Source organism: Paroedura picta, chromosome 1 (assembly GCF_049243985.1).
Source record: "Paroedura picta isolate Pp20150507F chromosome 1, Ppicta_v3.0, whole genome shotgun sequence".
Taxonomy (NCBI): domain Eukaryota; kingdom Metazoa; phylum Chordata; class Lepidosauria; order Squamata; family Gekkonidae; genus Paroedura; species Paroedura picta.
In genome coordinates, this window is record NC_135369.1 from 81,820,422 (window position 1) to 81,845,767 (window position 25,346).

Genomic DNA, 25,346 nt, shown 5'->3' on the forward strand with positions numbered 1-25,346 from the left:
CCTTAATCCTTTCATTGACAAAGCAGTATGATCTAAAACTACAAAACATTACCATCAAAAGGTCTCTTAACACTGAAATTAGCAAGTTTCATAAGTATCCTGAAAAGTTTAAGACTACCAAATGCTGCAAAAATAAGATATTTATCATGGTGAATAATCAGTCAAATCGAACATGCCCTGGATAACAAACTCTGTGACCCTCCATAATTTGGTTCTCCCACAGCTGCCAGTGTGCTCTGACTGAGGATATGTTTGCCAGTCTGTTTGCCTCACGAGAGATCTTAATGACATTCACTGAAAGGATTGAGCAGATATAGGCCCCCAACTTTTCAGGACACAACATTTTTCATTCCAAAGCTTTTCCACAACACATCAAGCAATTTAATATTGTCACCATTGCAGTAACGGAAAATCATTCTTTTTTTTTCATCTCTGTCCCACCAAAGTTCCAAGGAACTCCAGACCAGAGACATTAAAATAAATTCGCCTCCAGGCAAAGCAATCCAGTATTGCTCAGACAAGATAGCAACAAAGACTATTTCATTCCTATTTGTTCTTCTCTATTCCTTCCAACCATCTAAGGGATTTATTCTGAGCAAATTTCATGGGTTGGAAACAGTGAGAGGGTTTGCCAAGAAATCATGAGCTGTAAGCATAGGGCAAATGCTGCAGATGCCGACTTAAAGGAAGGTAAAAAAATAATTGGGTATTATTATCTGAGGTACTTTAAGATGCTATACAATTTTATAGAAAGGACTGGTTAGCACTTCGATTTATATTTTCAGTTAAGCATATGTTGATAACTGGGATCTTTGCCATTTGGAGTAAAGAGTAACATAGCAGATTTTACTGTTGATCCTGCACAATTATAGAAGGACTAGTTTCAAAGCCCCTTTATAAAAAGGGGTTTTGAAAGGGGAGAAGGCGCGTGAGTCCAGCAGGGAGGGAACCCCCAGCAGTCGCCCTCGGGTGGTGGTCTGATGCTGCGAGAGGCGCTTCGCGCCTCTCGCCGCGTCAGTCCGGGAGCAACTGCGAGCCGCGCTGCGCGCGGCTCGCAGTTGCTCAGGCTGGGAATCGTCTATCGTGAGGAAGGGTCCAACCCGGACCCTTCCTCATCACGGACAAAGCCCACCTCTAGGGGGCTTAACGAATTATTTAGTCCGTGGCGCCCATGGCGCCACGGGCTGTTTAAAGATAAGTAGTGGTTCAAAAAGGACTCACCCATACTAGCTATCTCCAGAGCAACAGTTGTTGTTGTTGTTAGGTGCGAAGTCGTGTTTGACCCATCGCGACCCCATGGGCGATTATCCTCAAGGCCTTCCTGTCCTCTACCATTCTTTGGAGTCCATTTAAGTTTGCCCCGACTGCTTCATTGACTCCAGTCAGCCAGCTCATTCTCTGTCGTCCCCTTCATTTTTTGCACTCAATCGCTCCCAGCATTAGGCTCTTTTGGTCAATTGCAACACTGCAAAACATTTATTGTAGTCATACCAGAAAGAAAGAAAAGGAAGAATGCTTGCACTCGAAAACTCACGCCTTGAATAAATCTTTGTTGGTTTTAAAGGAGCTACTGGACTCTGATATTATTGTGCTACTTCAGACCAACACAGTTACTTCTTTGATTCTAGTGAGGGTTTTGTATTCCAGTTGACTAGCTAGCCTGCTGAGTAGCTGACAACCAAAGGTAGCAGCATAGCATGAGTCCTACTGGGCTGCAATCTTTCTCTATCACAGGTTCCAGAAAACTTTTGACATGTTCATTGTATTGCTGAGGCAAGGCTTTTGTATGCTAGCTTGAAGTCTCTGTTTAGTTTCGGAATAGAGTTAAAATCAACATTGCTGTAGATGTTTCACTGTATAATTTGACAGATACATTGCTGGTAAGGGTCCGTTGGCATACAGGTACCTGGAAGTTGTCAAGAACAAGTTTGGGTTTTGTTTTCTTTTAGATGATGGAGGTTGAAAAACAGAAACTGAGACAGAACGAAAGTTAGCAGAGCAAACTCCGTGTTCTTTGCAGATCCAGCCAATAGACAGCATCAACAACATGAACAGAGGACGGAGTTCACTGCAACTATTTATAAGAGCAACCCTAGACAAACCCAAAGTCACTGTTTTTAGTCAACTGTGCAAGTGGACAATTTGTTAGCTGGTACCAGAGCAGGGAGGTAAATTATGGCTAAGAGTTACAAAATTTGTTCTTTCAGCAGCTTTTAATCTAAAGACAGTAACTAGACATCTTGAATAATTTAACTGTTTTGCTTGGAAACTGCAACCAAGCCATGCATTTCAAAAATCAGTCCCTACCTGAAAGAAACAAGAGACAGAGCTCTCTCACCCAGTGCGACTCCAGGGAGGAATCAAAAGAGTTGCTCCTAGGAGCAGGAGTCAGATTCTCACATTTGGCTTTTGGGCTATATTGCTTTGTCTGAAAGAAGCATGATATTTTTTTCCATAGAAAACAATGAAAACAAGAATGGCTGGGTTTGTAATACTGGCCCACTTTCTCCAAATGACTTGAAATTTGAGGAGTCTTTAGTAGAGAGGGATCACTGCACATGTACAGTTGGCTTGACAAGCAGCCACTGGAGATCCCTGCATTGATTCCCTAATTGGAAATAATGGACCCCGAATACCAGAATCCAAGAAATAAAACAAAACCAAAATTTAAAATAACCCAATCAGAAACAAAAGCCCAAATTTCAAAAGGGAATTCATGATGGTCTTCAGATCCCCCAGAATTTGGGACAAGTAAGCAAAGCCCCACTGCATAGTCTATGTGGGGATTCAAGATGCTGCCCACAAATGGCTGCAATCTTTTCTCCAAAGTTGGGGGCAGATAATGGCTCTAGGGGACAGAAACTCCTAGCAACATGCCCTAGTATGTGGGGTCCTGCTGGAAGCTATTCTCCCTCTGATGCTGTCTAATGTCTATATGTTCCCCCTATCCCAGCTAGTTTAGAATTTCTGGATGTTATCAATATGCTGATGAAACCCAGAGTAACCTGTTGATGGATGGCCATCCACCTGAACCCCCAGATTCCTTGACCTGGTGCGTGGATGCCAAGTGAACTCAGATGAAGCTAAATCCAATTCTGGCTAGGTCAGCACACCCCAGATGGGATAGGGCAGTTCCCAGCAACTTGACAGTATCCAATTAACGAGTTTTGGTGACCATAGAGAGCCTGGATTTGATACTGAATGCCTCTTTAGTCATGGAGGACCAAGTCACCAGTGTTGCCCACCAGACATTTTAACACATTTGCCAGGCATGACAGCTAGCACCCTACCTGTTGGTGCCCAACTTGGCCGCTGTGATCCATACAATGGTCACTTCCAGGTTGAACTTTGCAGCACTATCCCTTGAAGTTGCTCTGGAAACTTCAGCTAGCCCAGATTGTGGCAGCAGAGATCCTTACTGGAATCCAACGGAGAGCGCATATATGGCCCATGCTCTCCCAACTGCACTGTTTCCAGAATGAGGACTGGATCAAATACAAGGTTTTCAAAACAGAGCTGTTCCTCTGAATAATAATTAAAGATGCTTGACTCCCTAGCTAACCCTACTTAACCCCACCTACACATTTGGGAATATTATTCTATCTGCCATTCCCTTTCTTTTTGTTAAGGATGCGGATCTGGGGAAATTAGTTTTAAAATCTGTATGTTTTTTAGAATGCTGGGAAGGGAAGAATACTTGTGCAAAAATAAGTAAATAAATAGCTGCAGCCAATATTAGAACATACCCTTAGTGGCCATTGTACACCATTTGCCTCCCTTGCCAGCAACATCTACTCTGGTAGAATCATAGAATCATAGAGTTGGAAGGGGCCATACAGGCCATCTAGTCCAACCCCCTGCTCAATGCAGGATCAGCCCAAAGCATCCTAAAGCATCCAAGAAAAGTGTGTATCCAACCTTTGCTTGAAGACTGCCAGTGAGGGGGAGCTCACCACCTCCTTAGGCAGCCTATTCCACTGCTGAACTACTCTGACTGTGAATTTTTTTTCCTGGTATCTAGCCTATATCGTTGTACTTGTAGTTTAAACCCATTACTGCATGTCCTTTCCTCTGCAGCCAATGGGAACAGCATCCTGCCCTCCTCTGTTATAGTTTTAAGGTAAGTTCTTCAGTTCTGATAACTTCTTCAGTTAAATGATGGACACTGAATATGAACCAAAATATGACCATGCTGAAGTATGTGTATCCCTAGAACTCCCTTAGTCATTTACAACAAACTGGGGTACTCTGAGAAAGACAGTGTGTGGCAGATGAGAAATGCTCCAGAAATTCTGTTGACAAAGCACCTTTTTAAAGCTTAGTGAAGGGGAAAATAATGGGTCAGATTTAGGAAGTGGGTAAGTATAAAGGGAAACAAAGCATTTTATTGTCCCGCAAGACTTTATAAAGTTAACCTGGCTGCTGTTACAAAATAAACTACCGTATTTGCCGGCGTATAAGATGACTGTATAAGACGACCCCCCAACATTTCCACTCAAAATATAGAGTTTGTTACATTACATTACAGTACCATAGTACTGTAATGCCACTATGGGCAGCTATGTCTATCCCAACTGAAGTTCACTCGGCGTATAGGATGACCCCCCCCCCCACTTGGAGGCATGTTTTTCAGGGGGGAAAAGTAGTCTTATACGCCAGCAAATACTGTAATCTTTCCCTCTCATAAATAAAAAATATTTTTTCTCTGTGCATGCTGTATACATTTTTCCATGAGAAAATAAATTATGGGGTTTTCTTTAAACTGACAATAGTAACAACTTGCAATCAGCTGTTGTAGCAGGCACCCTTTTCCTTCTCTTGAAAAATAAAATGTTTTCATTTGAACTGTCGGCAAAAAGAATAATTCATTTAAAATAAGCAAACTTAGCCCAAAAATAATAGGTCTAGGCACAAACATTAAAATTATGGTTCAGTTTAGTGTTTGGAGAAGCCCCTGAACTGGGCCCTGAACCAAGCCAGGCCAAAAATGCCCCAAACTGAACTGGCCAGTTCAGTTCCTCCTTTATCCTGGCCATAGCAAACCAAGAGAAACGTGGGGATTACCAGGGAAAGGTTAAATGGCTGGCAGCAGGGAGTGAAGAGAATCTGGGAGGGGTGTGAAACTGACAAGATTTAATGGCTTGCAGCCATTTAAACGTAAGAGGTGATAGGCAGACCCACCCCATGGTTAGGTTTAAATAGCCAAAAAAAGACCAGTCAATTCTACAAAGTCGGCAAAATGAAGAAAAGGAACAATGTTGTTCCTTTTCTTCAGTTTGAAGGTTTAAATAGCCAGCAGTCATTTCACTGGTTGGTTTCACTTCACCTGCTTCCAAGCTATTTAATTGGTCTATTTTGATTCCCTGTTTCAAAGTAAATTGCCAGGGGGTCTTAATGCCAACATTGATTACAATTGTTTTTTGTAAAAATCTGTTTTGGTTATTTACTTTAATGCATCTGGCCCCTTTAAATAATTGACTACACCTGTAACTGCCAGCTTCTCTATAAATACTAACTGAAGGTAGCCCTCATGGGCACTTTATGAAATCCCCAGATGATGATGAGCATTTAGCCAATGTGATACTACAACTACTACTATGACAGTATATTGGAAAGTATGTTATGCTGCTTTGTAAAATTATGAACTATATTTTGAAATTTTACATGCATATATTGTCTACTTGTCTATTCATTTTGCAGAGCAACCACTGATGAAGATAAAACAGAAAGTGGGTCACTTAACCTAGGATCCCGTTTTGGTTGACTCTTTATGTTTGACCATTTAGACTTTCTGTTATAACCTTTTCACTTATAAACATAGAGAAGACTACTATATCATTGTGCCTCATGATTTCCTTTTTTTCTTCAAAGTAAATTCTGACAGGTGAAATGGCTTGCAGTCATATGTTGCTCAGCTGGTTGATTTAAATGGCTGGAACAGCTGAACTTCCACAACATCCGTTCAGGGGATCTGAACCCAGCCAAGTACATTCTGAATTTTGGCTTGTGAACTGGTTTGTGCCGATCCCTAAGTGGGCCTATCTGCCCAAAACAAAAGAAAAATAATGTTAAAATGGGCTATCTGAAACCAATTCAAATTTGATGAAGTTTAAAGAAAAAAATAATTAGAAGGAGGTGAGCCTGTTAGTAAAAAGAGAATGGAGGGAAGGCAAAAGTCTAGACAGGTTATTCTTTCCTCTAATAACTTTCATCCTTTTCCATGGACAGGGCATGTGAATTTCATGCATTTTCATACTCAGGAGCTACATGCTTTGATTTGTTTCCACACTAACTGAAAAAAATCACTTGTGTAAATGAATAAAAAAAGAATGTTGATACTTATTTATCTTCACCAAGTCCTGTGGGACCCTAGTGACAGAAGTAGAGTTGGTTTTTATATCCCACTTTTCACTTCCTAAAGAAGACTCAAAATGGCTTATAAACACCTTTTCCTTCCTCTCCCCACAACAGATGCCCTGTGAGGTAGGTGGGGCTGAGAGAGCTCTGACAGGGCTGTGGCTAACCTGAGGTCACCTAGCTGGCTACACATGGAGGAGATGGGAATCAAACCCAGTTTGCCAGATTAGAAGCCATTGCTCCTAACCATGACATCAATCTGGCTCTCAGCCTGCTAGCTAGCTAGAATGTCAACTAAGTGCAGTGCAGGAAGGGAAACAAGCATCAAAATAAAATGTCTGCTATGTTTTTATATGCAGTCATTTTTATCCTATTTGAACCTGACATTTATTTAGTACAAGTTGCTCCAGGCATCATATATTATTCTCCGATTATGACTACTGTGTGATGAAGATTAGGATGAGAAAGAATGACTGGCCCAAAGCAGAGTGCAGATAAGATACTGTATTATACCACATTGGCTTCAGTATACAATTCATAATGAAACTCAACAATTAAAGACAAACAACTGCATATATGAGAAATGATTTTTTAAAATTTCTATATTTGTTGTTGTTAGGTGCGAAGTCGTGTCCGACCCATCGCGACCCCATGGATAATGATCATCCAGGCCTTCCTGTCCTCTACCATTCCCCGGAGTCCATTGGTGTCCATACGTTCTATATAACGTATACTTTATAGCACTAGAATCATACTCAGAAAGAAACAGCATCCCACAGGCAATTCCTCCCTTCCCAACACACACTTACACAATGGCAAGCTGTCCCAAAGATGTAGAAAATGCTAGATATAGCTTTATATGGAAGTTTCCCCTAGCTCTGAAAACACAGCACAAACATAGAAATGAATGATATAACACTCCACTGTCACAATGGCAATCTGTCACTATTAGCTACTCCTTGCACACTAAGTAGGTATACATGGACTGGCAGGGCTGTACAAGTGAAAGGGCTTGGTGGCTTATTTATCTGAACAGATTTTGAAAAATGAAGAGAGCTGAATACATACATTCATTTGAAGGTGGTGTTTCTATGTATGTATATGTAGTTTCATGCACAGATGTTTTTGTGTATCACAATGCCTCTTAGGCTGATTTCAGTTTGACAAGGAAGTCAACTTGGCAAGGAAGTAAAGGCACTTTCATGTACCCAAGCTCTGAAAGTCAACATCCTTCATTTTTATTTTTTAAATAAATCACATGTTATTGTAAATGATGAAGGGACTATCTAAAGCTAACCATTAAAAAGCTAACCTTTCATTTGCATGCATGTTCTTCATTCTAATACCTGGGCACCACTGGAGGAGGACTTGGAATCCCTCCTGCAACTTGTTAGCTAATACAGACACCCCCATCAGCACTGCATGCATGCATAAACTGGCAATTAAGACTTATTGTGCCTCAATGGCCTCTATTTTTCAAAAAGGTAAAAATAAAGTGCATGTGAATGCAGCAGTTCAAGTCTTCTTCCTGAGGCAGTTTTCTGGGAAGGACAGGCAACTTGTATGCCAACTATAATAGCAAGAATTTGCATGCATCAAAAATTCAAAGAGAACATTTCACCCATTTATTCATTGATGACAGATCAGAGACACTTTATATTTGCGGATGTTGTTTTGAACACCCACAACCACACCCACAAAAATGTGGTGCTAGCAGTAGTCTTTGTGGCACTAACAGCAGAAGCAGGGATGAAATTTGCAGGTTGCATAGATCGACAGGCACAGTCAAACGTTTTTGTGTGTGCAACTGACTTTTTCAGAGCTTTATTTTCTGTAATTTTCAGCAATTAGCTGGGTTTTTAATAATTTATTGTTACAACTTTTATCATGTTTATATTCTTACTGCATATTACTTGAGCATACTCTGTGGACACAAAAATAATCTAAACAAGCAAGTGAATAAACTGGTAAACTGATCTCATGCATCTTTGGTGTGGACATGTACTGAAGCATTCATATTAATTATTCTTAATCTTAGGTAAGAATTATCTGACTCTTACATAATTATTTCAAGATCATAAAAGACTGTATATAATGACAGGTAACGGGAAATATCTACTGTTTCAATTTTCTTCTGAAAACATGTAAAAGTTATTCAGGTGGCAAATTATTTGATTTAATGGAAATAGTGCTTTCCCCTTCACTTTAAAAGCTTTCTTCTGCATGGTGTCCTTCTTTTCTGATTTTAGGTGGTGGGAAAGAATGCAATTCAGTCTTTTGGGCAGGTATAATAAATATGATCCCAATTTCATCATAAATATCTTATTTCTGACAATGGGAGAGGCAGGATATAAATAATTAAACAAACCGATTTTACCAAATATTTTCATTGAGAACATCATTCTGATTCTTCAGCATATCCTACAGCAAAAATGTAACAAAAGAAAACACACTGATACGTTTAACATTTTGCCAGTGGAATAACTACTTCAAATAGCACTAGAGACATACCACAAAACTGCCTCTCCAAATCCCGGCCCAGAAAAACAGTTCAGAAAGGTACCATAATTGATGGTATCAAAAGCCACTGAGAGGTCGAGAATCAGCAGAGGCATAGTTCACTCTGCCTATTTCCTGGTGCACCAAGGTATCCAAGGATATTTCAGTCCCATAGAATCTGAAAAGATTCTAAGCAATCTGCTTCATCCAGGAATGCTTCAAGTTGATTTAGTTAACTCATAACAAAAGATTTCTGAACAGTAGATCAAACACCCACAATGGGTTAACAATATATTTTTAGTTTGTAATCTAGAGCTGCATAACACGGGGAAAGGAGTTTGGAAATTACGATGATGGCTACTCAAGATTCTGGATCATTACATGTATCCTGAAGAATGACTGAAAAACAAGTTCATTAACATACTTTTAAAAAGTTTCAATGGGTTTCAAATAATGTTTTATGTCATTCTGTCATGGAGGACATGAAAACTATGACAATGACTGTTATTCTTCTTGACACAACTAAATCAGCAAAGTACTCAGTGCCAAAAGAAATCATAGTTTTTGCAACTACACAGACATTACTTCATTGAAAACATTACATCTTAGAGAATTATGGTTTCTGTCAACCTGAGCCTAGCTTCATGTTTATTCTAGTAATATAGACTAATGATACTGAACTATAATGTCGGAATCTATTGAGATCTCTGTGTGTGGGTTCTTGCAAGGCTATTATTTGCCTTGGTCCACTGCTTGCCTCTGTGTCACAACTGTTCCTATAGAGTGCCTTCTAGGCCTCAGTGAGAAGGGTAAGGAACTGCAACACCAGAACAGCTGACCTCTGCTCCCCCGTGCAGGATCAGCCACACTATCTTTAGCCTGTGCTTATGCCCACTTTAAATAGCCAGTGGGATACTATGCCCTCTTGGCTATTTCCACCCTGCCCATGTGACCTGGATGTAGTGGGGCCTGGAAGAAAGCTCCCATTGGTCTGGGTAGATCCATCCCATCCCCATCCATCTTGCATTATGCCAGATGCCTTTGTCAGTATCTGTCTGCAGGGCTGCCTCTAACTGCAGAGGTTAGCCCCACCTGCTCCTTCCAGGCTAGAAGCCAGTTCAGCTACTGGAACACAGGCTGAATGTGGGCCCTCCAAAGTGTTCCCGTGAGGTCCTGAGCAGCTGCATTCTGAACCCATTGCAATTTTTGGGTCAGAGATAAGGGCAGGCAAGTGTACAGTGAATTACAGTTCAATCCGGAGATGACTGTTGCATGGATCACTGTGCCATTGTTTCCAGGATCTGGCAAAAGACTTGGGGTGAATCTGGGGGGCCATTCATCAGGAGGTAGACCTGGGTGTCATCCGCATATTGATAACATCTGAGTCTGAACCCTCAGATGAGCTGGGAATGAGGGTATATAAACTTGTTAAAGTTGAGGACAGAACCACACCATGTGGCACTCTACATCATTAAAACCTCACATAAAAACACAATATTCCATTAAAGCCCATTAATACAAACTTGGCAGTGAAAAAGAAAATCTCATCCCTCCCCCTGAACGGAACGACTGCATCATGGCGCACCAAAAGGCTTACATTTGTTGATAGCCATCAGTGAGATAGTCTGCAGATAAGGAGGCAGTATCTTTCGGGGGGGGGGGGGAGGCTATGCTCTTCCATGCCCCAGTCTCAGCCATAGAACATAGAGCTACATTTTACAGGCCCTGCAGAATGCTGTTAGTTCCCACAGGGCCCATAGCTCTTCCAGAGCTTGTTCTATCAGATTAGGGCCAGGACCAAAAAGGCCCTGGCCCTGGTTGAAGCCAGGAGAACTTCCCAGGGTGGGGGTGCAGGATTGACCAGCAAGGTGGTAACTGCAGAGCGTAAAGCCCTGTGGGGGGCATAAGGTGACAGGCAGTCCTTCAGATATGTGGGTCCAAGACCGTGAACGGCCTTAGTTAAAACTGAAACCTTGAACCTGATTTGAGCTGCAACCAGCAGCCAAAGCAGCTGCCTCAGCACCAGCTGGATATGGGCCCTCTAAGGACCCTAGCGGCTGAATTTTACACCAATTTCAATTTCCGGATCAGAGACAAGGGCAGGCCCATGTAGAGCGAGTTACAGAAATCATTTCTGAAGGTGACCATCACATGGATTACCATGGCTAGGTGTTCTAAAGACTGGGCACTGGTGCAGGTGGTAAAAGGCCTGGTGGGCTACTTCTGTGCCCTGCACTTCCATCATCAGTGAGGAATCCAAAGTCACCGCCAAATTTCTGGCCTGGGGCATGGCAGTAAGTTGCGTCCAGGCCAGAACGGGCAGCCACGCTTCCTAACCAACTTCCTATAATCATCCCTTTATCTACTAATAACCTTTAATGTCCATATCTAACTAACTCCTTCTTCTTCCCCTTCCTATCCTATCTCTAACCACCTCAATACATTCACAGACCTTCTTTCTATGTTCCAAACCTTACTAACTCCTCCCCCCAATTCTTATTCCATCTACCCTTCACCCACCTATCATTCTATTTTAAATAATAACTAATTCATAGGGGTTTTTTTGGGTTTTTTTACATGTAGCATGGATAACTCAGACAGTTATTGCTAACAGGCACTGAAATTATGTATGATACAATTGTTTCAAATAATACCTATTTTTTCAAATAACAGCTTCTGTTTTTTAGAAGCAAACACTCTGAACACAACAACTCTTACAAGACAATTAATCCAGTTTCATTAATGCCATGATATGATTGTTGATATGAAATCACAGCTTCAGAGTTAAATTCTGAAATGGAAGCTTCCTTATAGAGGAGATTAACTATGGGGGGGGGGGGGAGAGATGCCAACTCCTTTTCTTTGGGTTGAAGGCTAAAGCTCTTGTCAAGGGACCTATAAAAACTCACTTTGGCTATAAAATGGTTTACAGTGGACATATTCATTGTGGGGTGTCAACAGCCAGTAGGAGAAGCACAGTAGCATTTGAGTCAACCAGAGGTAGAAATAGAAGTCATACGGGGCAATGAAATAAACTATTTGAAGAATGTACACATGAAACTAGCTTAACCTCAGTCAGACATATCAAGGACAGTGACTCTCAAGACCCAGATATAAACTTTCACATCACTTACCACCTGAACCTTTTAGCTAGATATATCAGGAAATAACCTTGCATCTTCTGCAAGCAAAGCAACCACTGAACTGCCATCCCTCCTGCAACATGAACACAAGCCCTGATTGAGACGACTGACTGCAGAAAGAGGCATAGGAAACAGCAAAATGCTCTTTTGTGCAAGCAGCGCTTGGCAGTGAAGATCACACAATCCATGACAGACTAGACACATAAACCAGATGGTTTGTAGTAGGAATGTAATGATAGTTCCTTAATATTAACCATTTACTTTTGATGAAACTGTCCTTGATGGCTGTCAGTTACATTACCTTTCCCCCCCTTTTGTATATGATATGTGTTTGGGTCATTAACAAATCTTTTATGGAAATGTGGTCACCACATTTGTGGTCAGAGCTGCTGAATACCCAATGTGTAGCACTATGCACCAACACTATAAGCCAAGATATTATTTCAGAAAATATATGAGATTTTCCCAGATGTTCATCAAGAAAGCTTGTAAATACCAAGATGACTTTCAGTCAAGCTAAGGAGTTCTCAGTCTTGTCTATCAATTGTGTCATACATGAACTTATTACTATGTCTATCCTTGCTTACAGGTTTCAGATCTTAGCACTTAAGAGGTTCCATCCTCAGGCCAATCAAAATAACTGCAATCCACTTTTCTAGACAGCTCCATTAACTCTTAAGATACACCAAATGGCAAGCTACCAAACATGAACACATGCAAGCATAAATGCATCTTATTTTACTCTGAACACATATGATTGATCTCAATATTGTGATGTTTGAAAGCTTGCAGGATTTATTTTGATTACAGATGATCCAGCGTAGCTCATATTTTTGCCTATTTTATATTTCTTATTGTGAAGCAACAACATGATGGATGGATTCCTGGTTTACCTGAAGAATTCTATGTATGATATGTGCAACATACATGTATTTCAAAACTTTGTATTTTAGCACAGTAACTGTCAATTGTATATTGCTCTTTCAAAAGTTTGTTCATTTCAGCATATGAGAACACATCCCCCTTGATACAATATTAAAGAAACATCTTTGATCCTACTAAGGGACTAAACAAATTAATCCAAGGCAGAAAATTAAAATTTGTTTTGTTTACTGAAAATCAATTTCTGTTGCTGTTTTGCCAAATGTTAGTGTGAAATGCAATTATTTCGGCAATTTCAAAATTCTCAAAAGATGCACATACACATTTCTCTGTTACCCTTTAAAGCCATAATTTAAAAGAATCATTATTTTCTTGGTATGGCACCAGAAATTACTCAAAGTAATTGATCTCTGTGTGATGCAATACTAAGTACATTTGGATAGATGGATCTTGGAATAAAAGAAAGAAATGATATTTTTTCATTACCTAATACTGAAAAAGGCTATAGATAAAATGGTTGCTTAAAAAAAAACCCCACTAATTTACATTGTTATCAGTGGTCCTACCTTTCAGGATAAGTCCTTGATGCTGGATTCTGTTGCTCAAGCCTGTTGTACCCTCCACTTCCCTTTGTCAGAGAGAGAAGTGTGGCAATTGCTCCAAGTCATGGGCATTCCATGACACACAGTATGCCATACAGATCCATCACAGTCCATGGCACAATGTTACAGGAATTCAACGTAGTGCAAAAGATAGGAGATCAGAGCCACTGGCACTGATCCCAGGCATTTTCTTCCAAGACATGGATCATGAGGAGGATCTAGGGGAAAGCAAGCAAAAACAAAGGATTTTTTTTGTAGGAATGAGAATAACAGATAAAAAGAAAAAAACAATTTAAAAAAGTCTAAGCAGCTTTAACTATAAAGTTACTTGGATACTCAGGGAAGCAAAAGTTCAGTGTGGTTAAGATATCTTCTGAACTGGCTCACTGAACTGCAGTAATGCACACATTTGCTAATCTTTGAAAACCATTTTCAAGCCTTGCCAACTACATATTATGTCATTTTAAGCAGTTTTAAATTAACAACTTCTTATTTAAAGTGCTGGGTCCTGATTATTTGATTACAGTAATTTAAGTGGTTGTTTTCAGGTAGAGATATTGGGAGTATTTCTGTATTTTGAATATTCTAACATCTAAATCATTTCAGTCCCATCTCATTAGTCAAAAGGTGAATACCTATCATAACATTCCAATTAATACTAATATAACTCTTTTTTTCATGTTCTAGATAAAATATGCCTTTACTACCATACTATAACCAAACAACCATGAACACATGAAACTGCCTTATATGGAGACAGATTGTTGGTCTAACTTTGCCTCTGCTCTAACTTTACTGATGAATGGCTCAAATTCTCAAACACTGCTAGTTCTCAGTCCTGCTACCAAAGTCAATTTGGGGCCCTTATTATTATTATTATTACTACTACTACTACTATTATTATTATTATTTTATTTATATCCCGCCTCCCTCCGAAGGCTCGAGGCGGCTCACATAAAAACCCCTCCCTTAAAATCCATAACAATCACATACAATTACAGTAAATAACAACCAATTAATCAACAATAACAACAATAACAGCAATAGATGGCAATACTAATCATCGAGTCTCCACCGCCTCAACTACAGGGAGGTGGAGGGAGCTAGCACTCATTCACTACTGCCAGATTTCATGAGGGGGGGGGCCTAATCCTTCTCACCGCCCAGCCTCACCATAGGCCTGGCAGAAGAGCTCTGTTTTACAGGCCCTGCGGAATGCTGGTAATTCCCGCAGGGCCCTCAGCTCTTCCGGGAGCTCATTCCACCAGGTTGGGGCCAGGACCGAAAAGGCCCTGGCCCTGGTAGAGGCCAGGCGGGCTTCCTTGGGGCCGGGGATAACCAACAAATTGGCCCCCGCCAAGCGTAAAGCTGTGCGGGATATATAGAGCGAAAGGCTGGGCCCAGACCACGAATGGCCTTAAAGGTCAAAACCAAAACCTTGAACCTGATCCAGAATATAACCGGTAACCAATGGCTGGGTATGGGTCCTCCATGGTGTAGCTGTGAGGGTCCTAGCAGCTGTGTTTTGGACTAGTAGCAGTTTCCAGATCAAGCCCAGAGGCAGGCCAGTGTAGAGGGAGTTACAGAAATCTAATCTGGAGGTGACCGTCGCATGGATCACTGTGGCTAGGTGTTCAGAGGACAGATAGGGTGCTAAGACGGCTGTCTTAGACCTGATCTAATGACTGACTTTGGGCCTGCCTTTGACTTCCCAAAGTCATGATTTCAGAAAAATAGAAATATTTATTTATTTATTTATTTATTTATTTATTTATCATACTTCGATACCGTTCTCCCCGGAGGCTCAGGGCGGTTTACATTATAACAGAGAACCATACATAGAACCATACAACCATACATATCTTCCAGATAAAGCTATGATAGACTAATTATGCACGGGGAGGGAAAGCCAGGTTGTCGCTGACAGAACAGTGAAGCTAATCTCCACTTATGCATGATGTTACTGCCATCCCAGCTGTCTCTTGGCTCTGGCCCGAATCAGGGCCTCTAATGGCCTGTGGTAAGGGAATGTCTTTTTTCCACAGCCATCAGAGGCCCTTCCAGGGCAGCCCCATGCACAAGGAAAGAGCCAGGCCTTTGAGGCCTACGGTGTCCCTGCAGGGGCAGGCTGCTATCCCACCATTGTGCCATGGGACCCCCATGCTTCCCATTCCCCCCTCCAAGCTGCTGCTACAAGACGTGGTGGACTCTTCCTGCCCTAGAGATGTATATGCGCATGCACAACATTGGGGCAGACCATGTGCGCCGGGGGATTCTGACCCCTATGCGTTCATAGGAAGTGGTGGGGCATGCTACCCTGCTGCTAGGAACTGGCATTAGCCTGGCACTGCCATGCATAATTGGTCATAGCCTATTTGCCCAAGAGCCAGCTTGGTGTAGTGGTTAAGAGAAGCAGCTTCTAATCTGGTGAGTGGGTTTGATTCCCCATTCCTCCACATGCAGCCAGCTGGGTGAAATTGGGCTCATCACAGCACTGATAAATCTGTTCTGACTGAGCAGTAATATCAGGGCTCTCTCAGCCGCACCTACCTCACAGGGTGTCTGTTGTGAGGAGAGAAAAGGGAAGGCAATTGTAAGCTGCTTTGAGACTCCTTTGGGTAGATAAAAGCAGCATATAAGAAGCAACTCTTATTCTATTTCCTATGCTATCAAGATTCATGCACAGCTAAAAGCAGTTTCACACTTTCCATAGAGGAATAACTACTGCATGATGTAGTCATAATTAGATCCATGCAAAGTTTGTTTGTACAACTCTGAGCATCCATGTGTACTCCTGACCCAGTAAGGGCAATGACTGAAAATCTCACTTCAGAACTGAATCACTATACTTTAGTTTCTCTAGTACTTTTAAAAATGAGGAATCTTATCAGATTAGACATTGAACCCCCAAAAAGATCTAATTCAATATATGAAAAAATAGATTGCCATATAAAAATATTTACCCCATGCCCCACACACACTTTATTTCACTGTTCCTTAACAGATTTGGGAGAACAATAATATCTGTAAAACTCAGGTATTACTTTAGTAAAACAAAGGAAGTGTTTTACTGTCATCAGCAATTCTGGAGGAAGAGTTTGAACATAATAAAAAAAAACATTTTGCAACAATAAGCAAGGAAACTCAAATGCATAAATATATACCCGTATTCATGCACACATATTTCCAGGGTAGAATTATATAGTACATCTTCAGTTATCAGAAATATTGAGCTTTCAGTTTTGGGCTCATTTATTTTGCAGAACTGTGGTATCTACCAATGAAGCTCTCTACGGCACACTCCGCCAGGAACCTAGGCGTGATTTTGGACACTTCCCTCATAATGGAAGCCCAGATCACAAAGGTAGCACAGCTGGCATTCTACCACCTCCACCAAGCCAAGCTACTAGTGCCCTACCTGGCCCCGGAACACCTAGCCACAGTGATCCATGCGACGGTCACCTCTAGGCTGGACTTCTGCAACTCGCTCTATGCAGGCCTGCCCTTAGTCTTGACCCGGAAACTACAGATGATTCAAAATACAGTGGCCAGGATCCTCACTGCAACACCGTTGATGTCCCACATCTGGCCCATTCTCCATCAACTGCAATGGTTGCTAGTTGAATTCCAGATCAGACTAAAGGTTCTGGTAATTACCTTCAAGGCATACGTGGTCACGGCCCAGTATACCAGAGAGATCGCTTCCCTGGTTATGCCCCCAAAAGAGCCCTGTGCTCCACCGCTACCAACCAGCTAAGGATCCCTGGCCCTAAAGAAGTCGGTCTGGTCTCGACCAGGGCCAGAGCATTCTCTGTTCTGGCCCCCACCTGGTGGAACGAGCTCCCAGAGGAGATCAGGGCCCTGATGGAGCTTAAACAGTTCCGCAGGGCCTGCAAGTTGGAACTATTTCGCCAGGCATTTGGTTGAGACCAGACATAACCAACAGTGACCAAAGGGCCCCTGCTATCCCCCCCCCTCAGAACACCATCTATATACTGTATTGTTGCACTGTTGTATTGTTTATTGGTTATACTACTATACTGTTATATGTTTACAATTATCAGTTATTATTGCACAGTTATTCAAATGTTTTATAGACTGTTCCATGTATTGTTCTTATTATGTAAACCGCCCTGAGCACCCGGGGAGGGTGGTATATAAATATAATAAATAAAATAAAAAGAAAGGTTAAAAAATGCAATATCTCTCTTCCCTCTCATATAGATCTTTTCTCTTCTTCCCTTGCATATATTGATATACACCCATTTTATAAATTAGGGTATAAATAGTTTTCACATAATTTTATGAAGTCTTATTTTTAGATAACTGTGACATCAAGCCATTGGAGATTAGGCAGCTTGCATTTGCCAAGAAATCTGATCTCATTGGCCACAATTCTTTGTATCCATACCAATGAAAACTAGCTTGTGTCTAGTTATTCATAAGGTTTTTAGTATATTTTTGCTTATGCTATATATAGAAATATAAATTTCACAACATTTACAGAACATTCCAATATACACAAAACTTTTTAATGTTTTACATTTATTTCCACAATGTGTTTATGTTTACTGGATGCATTTTTAGACTGCCCTCCCAGCAACTGGCTCAGGGTGGTGCACAAAAATATAAAATATACAATAACAGTAGAAAAATTAAAGATTGATTTAAATAAACAATGACAAGTTAAAGCAGTTTAAAACAGCAAGAATACTGCTTTGAAATATATGTTATTAGTATTGAATTTCCCCAAAAATTCAGGATTATTTGGGAGTGGTCAGTACATACTGATCCATACCCATCCATATTAGGTATTTATATCACTATTGTTATTTTATGGATGGAGCATTAGACCTGGAAATGGATTTGTACTGACCCAGCCAGAGACACCTCTTTTTTCGATTCAGTAGCAGTAACTACTTGGATGTAAAACTACTAAGATTCAGTCTATTCAGCCGGTCTGACAGGCCAGCTGGCAGAACTTGTATGGCAGCTAGAATGCTCACTCAATAGTTCAATAGCTCTTCAGACAAGACTTTCTTCACATCTAAGCTTTAGTAGGGCTCAGAAAAATGTTCCACAAATATAAAAGCGGTGGCTTACTAACTAGTTATAGGCATTGCTTATGCCCTTTTTGATTCACACACATGACTTGGTATCAGTTTCTTTTCTTTATTTCTGGTTAATTTTTCTCTTGACATGAATAAGATGTTTGCTTGTTTTTAATCAAAGGCTCATTCCCACAAACATTGGATAATACAATTTCAAGGTGCTTTTGCAGCTGGATTTTATGGTGTGGAGAGTACATTCAAAGTGCATTATCCAACATGTGTGGAATGGGCCAAGGACACAACACAATTATGTTTATCAGGAATGTGCTGACAAAATTAGCATCTGCTAAGGCCTGTAACTTAAAGCCCTGACCTGGATAGCCCAGGCTATCTCAGGAGCAAGGTCAGCATTTGCATGGGAGACCACCAAGGAAGTCAAGGATTATAGAAGGAAACAATGGCAAACCACCTCTGAATGTCTTTTGTCTTCAAAACTCTATAGTGTTACCATAATTAGATGTCACATGACAGCAAAAACAAAACAACAACAACAAAACAAAATCCAAAATGCTTAAAAGTACCTGAAATGTTTAGTATTAGGTTCCAGACCTAATGATCTGTATCTATAGAAGCATAGAATCATAGAGTTGGAAGGGACCTCATGGGTCATCTAGTCCAAGCCCCTGCACTATGCAGGACACACACAACCTTACTCATCCACTCTAACCTGCCACCCCCTTGAGCCTTCACAGAATCAGCCTCTCCATCAGATGGCTATCCAGCCTCTGTTTAAAAATTTCCAAAGATGGAGAACCCCCCACCTCCCAAGGAATCTGTTCCACTGAGAAACCGCTCTAACTGCCAGGAACTTCTTCCGGATGTTTAGATGGAATTTCTTTTGAATTAATTTCATGCCATTCGTTCTGGTCTGTCCCTCTGGGGCAAGAGAGAACAACTCTGCTCTGTCCTCTATATCGCAGCCTTTTAAATATTTGAAGATGGTTATCAGATCCCCTCTCAGTCATCTCTTCCCCAGGCTAAACAGACCAAGCTCCCCCAACCTCCCCCAAGTCTCCAAACTTCTCACCATCTTTGTTGCCCTCCTCTGGACACACTCCAGTTTGTCTACATCCCTCTTTAACTGAAGTGCCCAAAACTAAACACAGCACCCCAAGTGAGGCCAAACCAGAGCAGAGTACAGTGGTACCATCACCTCCCATGATCTGGCCACGATACTCCGTTTCATATAGCCCAAAATCCCATTTGCCTTTTTAGCCACTGAGTCACACTGCTCACTCATGTTCAATGTATGGTCTACTAAGACTCCTAGATCCTTTTCGCACATGCTACCGCCAAGACAAGTCTCCCCCATCCTATATTGGTGTGTTTGGTTTTCTTACCTAATTGCAGAACTTTATATTTGTCATTATTGAACCTTTATTCAGTTTAGCCCACTTCTTGAGCCTATCAAGATCATCCTATATTCTGTTTCTGTCTTTGGTTGTGTTTGCTACCCCTCCCAGTTTAGTATTGTCTTATTAACTGGAGGGTTCCATAAAGGGCAGAAGGAGGTGGTGGTTCACACTCTTCTGAAAAAACCATCACTGGATCCATGGGACCACACCAGCTACCGCCAAGTCTCGCATTTGGAGTTTCTGGGCAAGGTCATTCAGAGGGCCACTGCAGACCACCTCCTGGCATTCTTGAAGGAAACTTTGGTCCTAGACCCATACCAGTTGGGCTTCTGACCTCGCCACGGAGTGGAGACTGTGCTAGTTGCCTTGATGGACGATATCCGGCACCAGCTGGATCTTGGCAGTTTGGCTATCTTCATACTTTTGGACCTGTTGGCTGCATTTGATGTGGTCAACCATCAGTTGTTAGCTCACTGCCTTGCCAGGATGGGGAGTAGGGGAACAGCCTTACAGTGGCTAGTCTACTTTCTCCAAAATCAAACACATAGGGTGACAGTGGGGGAAGAGTTGTCACATCCCAATGCTCTCCCTTGTGGAGTTCTGCAGGGGGCAATACTCTCCGTCACACTTTTCAACATCAGTATGCGCCCTCTGGCACAGCTAGTCCAGGGCTTTGGGCTGGGATGTCACCAGTACGTGGATGACACCCAGCTGTATCTCCTTATGGATGGCTGGTTGGACTCCCTCTCTCCCCCCCCCGGAAACATTTGCCAATTATTTGGAAGAGGTTTCTGAATGGATCGGGCATAGTCCCTTGAAATTCAACCCCTCCAAGGCAGAGGTCCTGTGGCTGAGTAGAAGGGAGCAGGAGCAGGAAGCATGTCTTCACTTTCTGGATAGGGTGCAACTTACAGCTGTACCTTCAGCCAGGAATTTGGGAGTGATCTTTGATACCTCCCTATCTATGGAGACTCAGATAACCAATGTAGCCCAATTGGCATTTTACCATCTAAACCAAGGCAAGGCTACGAGTGCCCTACCTGCCCCAAGAACACTTGGCCACAGTGATCCATGCAATAGCCACTTCCAGATTAGACTTCTGTAATTCATTTTATGCAGGGCTACCCTTATTTCTGATCCAGAAATTGCAATTGGTTCAAAATGTGGCTGCTAGGGTCCTCACAAGGTCATCTTGGCGGGACCACATCCAGCCTGTCCTGAGGCAGATGCATTGGTTGCCGGTTAGCTTTTGGATCAGGTTCAAGGTTCTGGTTCTAACTTTTAAGGCCATCTGTGACCTGGGCCCCACCTATCTGAGGGACTGAATGTTTCCTTGTGCCCCCCCCCCCCGCAGGGCTCTTTGCTCTATGGGTTTGAATCAGTTGGTTGTCCCCAGCCACCGGGATGTATGCCTGGCCTCAACCAGGGCCAGGGCCTTTTCAGTCCTGGCCCAACCTGGTGGAATGGGCTCCTGGAAGAACTAAGGGCTCTGATGGAGCTATCCGCTGGGCATTCGGTTGAAGCCAGGCTAGGAAGATTGGGTCCTTCCCAGTATATGTCCCATAGGCAGGACATAGCCTTATAATTTGTTTTTTTGTTTTTTTTAACCACCAGTAGTGTTTTACTGTTTATACTGTATTGATGTGTATTTTATGAGAGATTTAAATATTTATTGCAAATCACTATGAGCTGGCGTGGTCCAGGAGTGACAATTAATAAATATGAATATAAATAAAATAAATTTAAAAATTATCATTTGTAAATCATTGTAGCTTAAGACAACTACAATGAAATCAAATGTAGCCAGGAGGACAGAGTTTAAGACTTAAGAAACCTAAGTAAAGGTAAAGGTATCCCCTGTGCAAGCACCGGGTCATGTCTGACCCTTGGGGTGACGCCCTCTAGCGTTTTCATGGCAGACTCAATACGGGGTGGTTTGCCAGTGCCTTCCCCAGTCATTACCGTTTACCCCCCAGCAAGCTGGGTACTCATTTTACCGACTTCGGAAGGATGGAAGGCTGAGTCAACCTTGAGCCAGCTGCTGGGATTGAACTCCCAACCTCATGGACAGACAGCTTCAGACAGCATTTTCGCTGTCTTACCACTCTGCACCACAAGAGGCTCTTTAAGAAACCTAGGCTCAAATTAAGCTATGAACTTCAAGTAACCAAGATTATTTCTTGCTACACTGATACCAAGACAGTGGATGGTCTTCTGGTTATGAAACAGGATTTAGTAGGGTCATGATCAAAGTACAGCTACAAGGCTGCTGTCAGCTATAGTACTGCAAGAAAAGGATAACAAATAAGGGCAGCACAGAGAGAACCATACCTCATGTCCCCTCTCTCTCCAAGAGAAGGAAGGAGCAACACATGAAATGTATAGTAGTTAGAGCAGCCCTTTTCAGCCTTTTGACTGTGGAGGAGCCTCTGAAATAATTTTTCAAGCTTCAAGGAGCCCAAGAAGTGATGTCAGCTGTCTATGCCTCCCTTCCATGCCCCCCAGAAGTGACATGTCACCAAAGGTGACATCATGACTGAATGTTTGCTATCCAGTTTACTACAATGACCCATGTTAATAGGCAGGCTTAAGGAGGACTGAGGTAGGGAGAGACAGAAGAAGATTTAAGCTAGGGGCAGGCATGCAGGCTCTACCCTCCCAGGCAGAGAAACCATGAGGCAAATCACTTATGCTTGGAGGGGGAGCAATGGAAGCAGCTGTCTCTCTTAATTGTAGTCATTAAGACAGGAGGAGAAAGGCCATAGACCCCCTCTGGAGCTACCACAGACCCCAAGGGGACCATGAACGCCTGGTTTGGTATCCCTGGGTTAGTGGGTCAAATCAGTATGTAGGAGACAGATGTTCAAATCCCCACATTTCCATGGAAATGTGCTAGCTGACCTTAAGCCAGTCATATACTCTCAGTCCTACCTACCTCACAGGATTGTTGTGAGGATAAAATGGAGAAGATGAGAATACTGGTTCCTCACTGAGGAGAGAAGTGCAGTATAAATGAAGTTAGCAAACAAACAAACTTAAAGCTGGGCTTAACAAGGGGGGGTTCACCTGGTTTGGCTAAACCCTTGTACAGTCTGGATCAGGAAAGAAAAGGAATAGCTGGATTAACTAGAATAATCTCTATCCAGGTTGCATTGCATAGATATCGTGTGATTTAATTTCCCAATAAAGTAATGGCCTTTTTAAGCCTTGCAATATATGTTTCCCTCTGCAGTTCAGTCAATAATGCATGTTGTTATGATACTGTAGATCAACTTAAGTTCATTAGAAGCAAATACCTTTCAATATTCTGCTTTCTGGTTCAAAGCCTATTACAAGTAGAAAGCTAGAAGCACAAAGCCCTTCAAAATTAATGGAAAACTTCTAACATTCCTGATACCAAAAAAGGTCAGAAATTGTGCACTGTAAAGTCCTTAATTGGTATGAGTTGAGTTTCTGGATTTTTAAAATTAAAGATACCATATATTGCCGTGTTGATTCTGCTAAAACAAAATGGACTAGATTATACAACATGCTCCATTGTACAAACTTAAATTTATTTTTCATTTAAAGTGAATCCGTTTCAGCTAGTATAACATTATACCTTAAGAACACTTGATTCATTTCTGCTTCATTTTTCTTGTACTGTTGGTGATACATTTTTGTTTAAAAACTGTCTATTCTGAATATAGAATAAAATAGTTGCTTATATTATATCAACACAGAAAAGGAACCATCAAATAAAACAATATCTTCAACAATTAAGCACTATATACAAAAAAACATGGAATACTGGCAGAAACGTTAACAACCAACTTTTCATTGATATAAAATGTTTTAATTTAAGCAGGGATAAGATTTATGCTACATGCAACAAATCCCATTGGTAAATAATATATTGTAGAAAACTCTGATCATCAGATACAAAGGCCAGGTAGGACATCTCAAATATATATCATGGAAAGTGGGCCCAGAATTGCACAGTCAACATTTTATCTTATATTTAATAATCAAATGTGGACATTAAATCTGTACTAACAAAGAAAATACTTCTACAAACTAGGATGACTCCCCAGGTTTGCAGGAAAATCTGAATATGTTAAAATATATAATGGGAGTTAAGCCCCCCCCCCCCACACACACATTTTCTGCACATGTGCAGACGATGCACTTACCTCTTCCTCCTGCTTTGTTGATGGGTCTGTTGGGGCATGCTGCAAGGTTAATGATGGGGGACAGGTTTCATTAGTGAGACTGGCAGGGGTCCCTGGCCTTGCCTGCAGCAGTGGTGACAATGAAGGGTGGTTGGGAGGCATGGCTGGGAGCATAGGCAGACTCGGGAGCAGCAATGGTGGCCTGGAGCTAAGAGGATCTTAGAAATAGCAACTTTGCAAGGTAGTGGCCAGGAACAGAAAGTGGAGTGGTGGAGAAGGAAACTAAGGAGGGAAGGAATTCCACTATGTATCACATGGCCCTACTTTTCTCAGTAAATTGTTTAAACTGGGCTGAACACTTTTACCTCAATAATAATGTGGTTAGTGAATGCTCAGCACACTGAAGGATTTGCAAATAACTGTCAAATGCAACAGGTTGTATGCTTCACAAAGCAATGACACAAAATATTCCATCCATACCCAATGTTTATTTGGAGTAGAAATCTGGGGTTTGTAGTATACTAACAGTATGGAAGAGTTTAGTATTAATAACAATGATAAATCTGTAGCTATTAACTCTTGGTCAAAAATCAACAAGACACATGAAAAAAATTTTCTCCATCTTTTTATAATAAGAATCTAAGTTAACCCTATGTATTTTGAGGGGAAGAGTTGAAAACTTGATTGCATACATTGTAGTCCCATATGCTTATCTGTAAACCTTCTAGCCGCATAATGACAAATGAAAACAATGCAAACAATAACCACTCTGAGATCCTCTAACCTGGACTCAGTCCTCAGTGGAAGAGACTGAGGAACCAAGGTCACCAGTTGAGGAAGACCATTGAGACAATGGAGTGCCTGACAGAGGCACAAGTGGACAATTTGCCAGAGGCCACCCTGTCAGAACCTACAATGAAACCTCACCACGAGCCTGAGAGAGCCACCATGCCTCCACAGTTCTGGCAGAATTGAGGTCCGGTGTCCCCTGGAACTTGTTCCCTATCCACAGGAATGATGGTGACAGAAGCCCAGACCAAAGGAGCCCAAAGAAAGCAAGAGCCAAACTGGTAGCACACAGCACTGCCTCAGAGCCAGACAATGAGGATACTAATTATTCACAAGATCCTGGCCACAGCACAGCTATAGGACCTCAACACCTGCCAGAAGTGCAGCTGAGCCTGATTACCTCCTAGCTTATTCAGCAAGGCACTTCCCAGCCAAAGATTTTTATCAAATATCTGCT

General features: G+C 41.7%; 1 protein-coding gene across 1 annotated transcript in view; it reads right to left on the minus strand.

The window, feature by feature from the left end:
- The window catches only part of CHRM3 (cholinergic receptor muscarinic 3), a 141,910-nt gene that overhangs the window by 107,251 nt on the left and 9,313 nt on the right, over nt 1-25,346 (minus strand). The window contains exon 2 of the mRNA XM_077345261.1: nt 13,448-13,701. The gene's annotated coding sequence lies outside the window, so the exon portion shown is untranslated. The remainder of the gene's footprint in view (nt 1-13,447; nt 13,702-25,346) is intronic.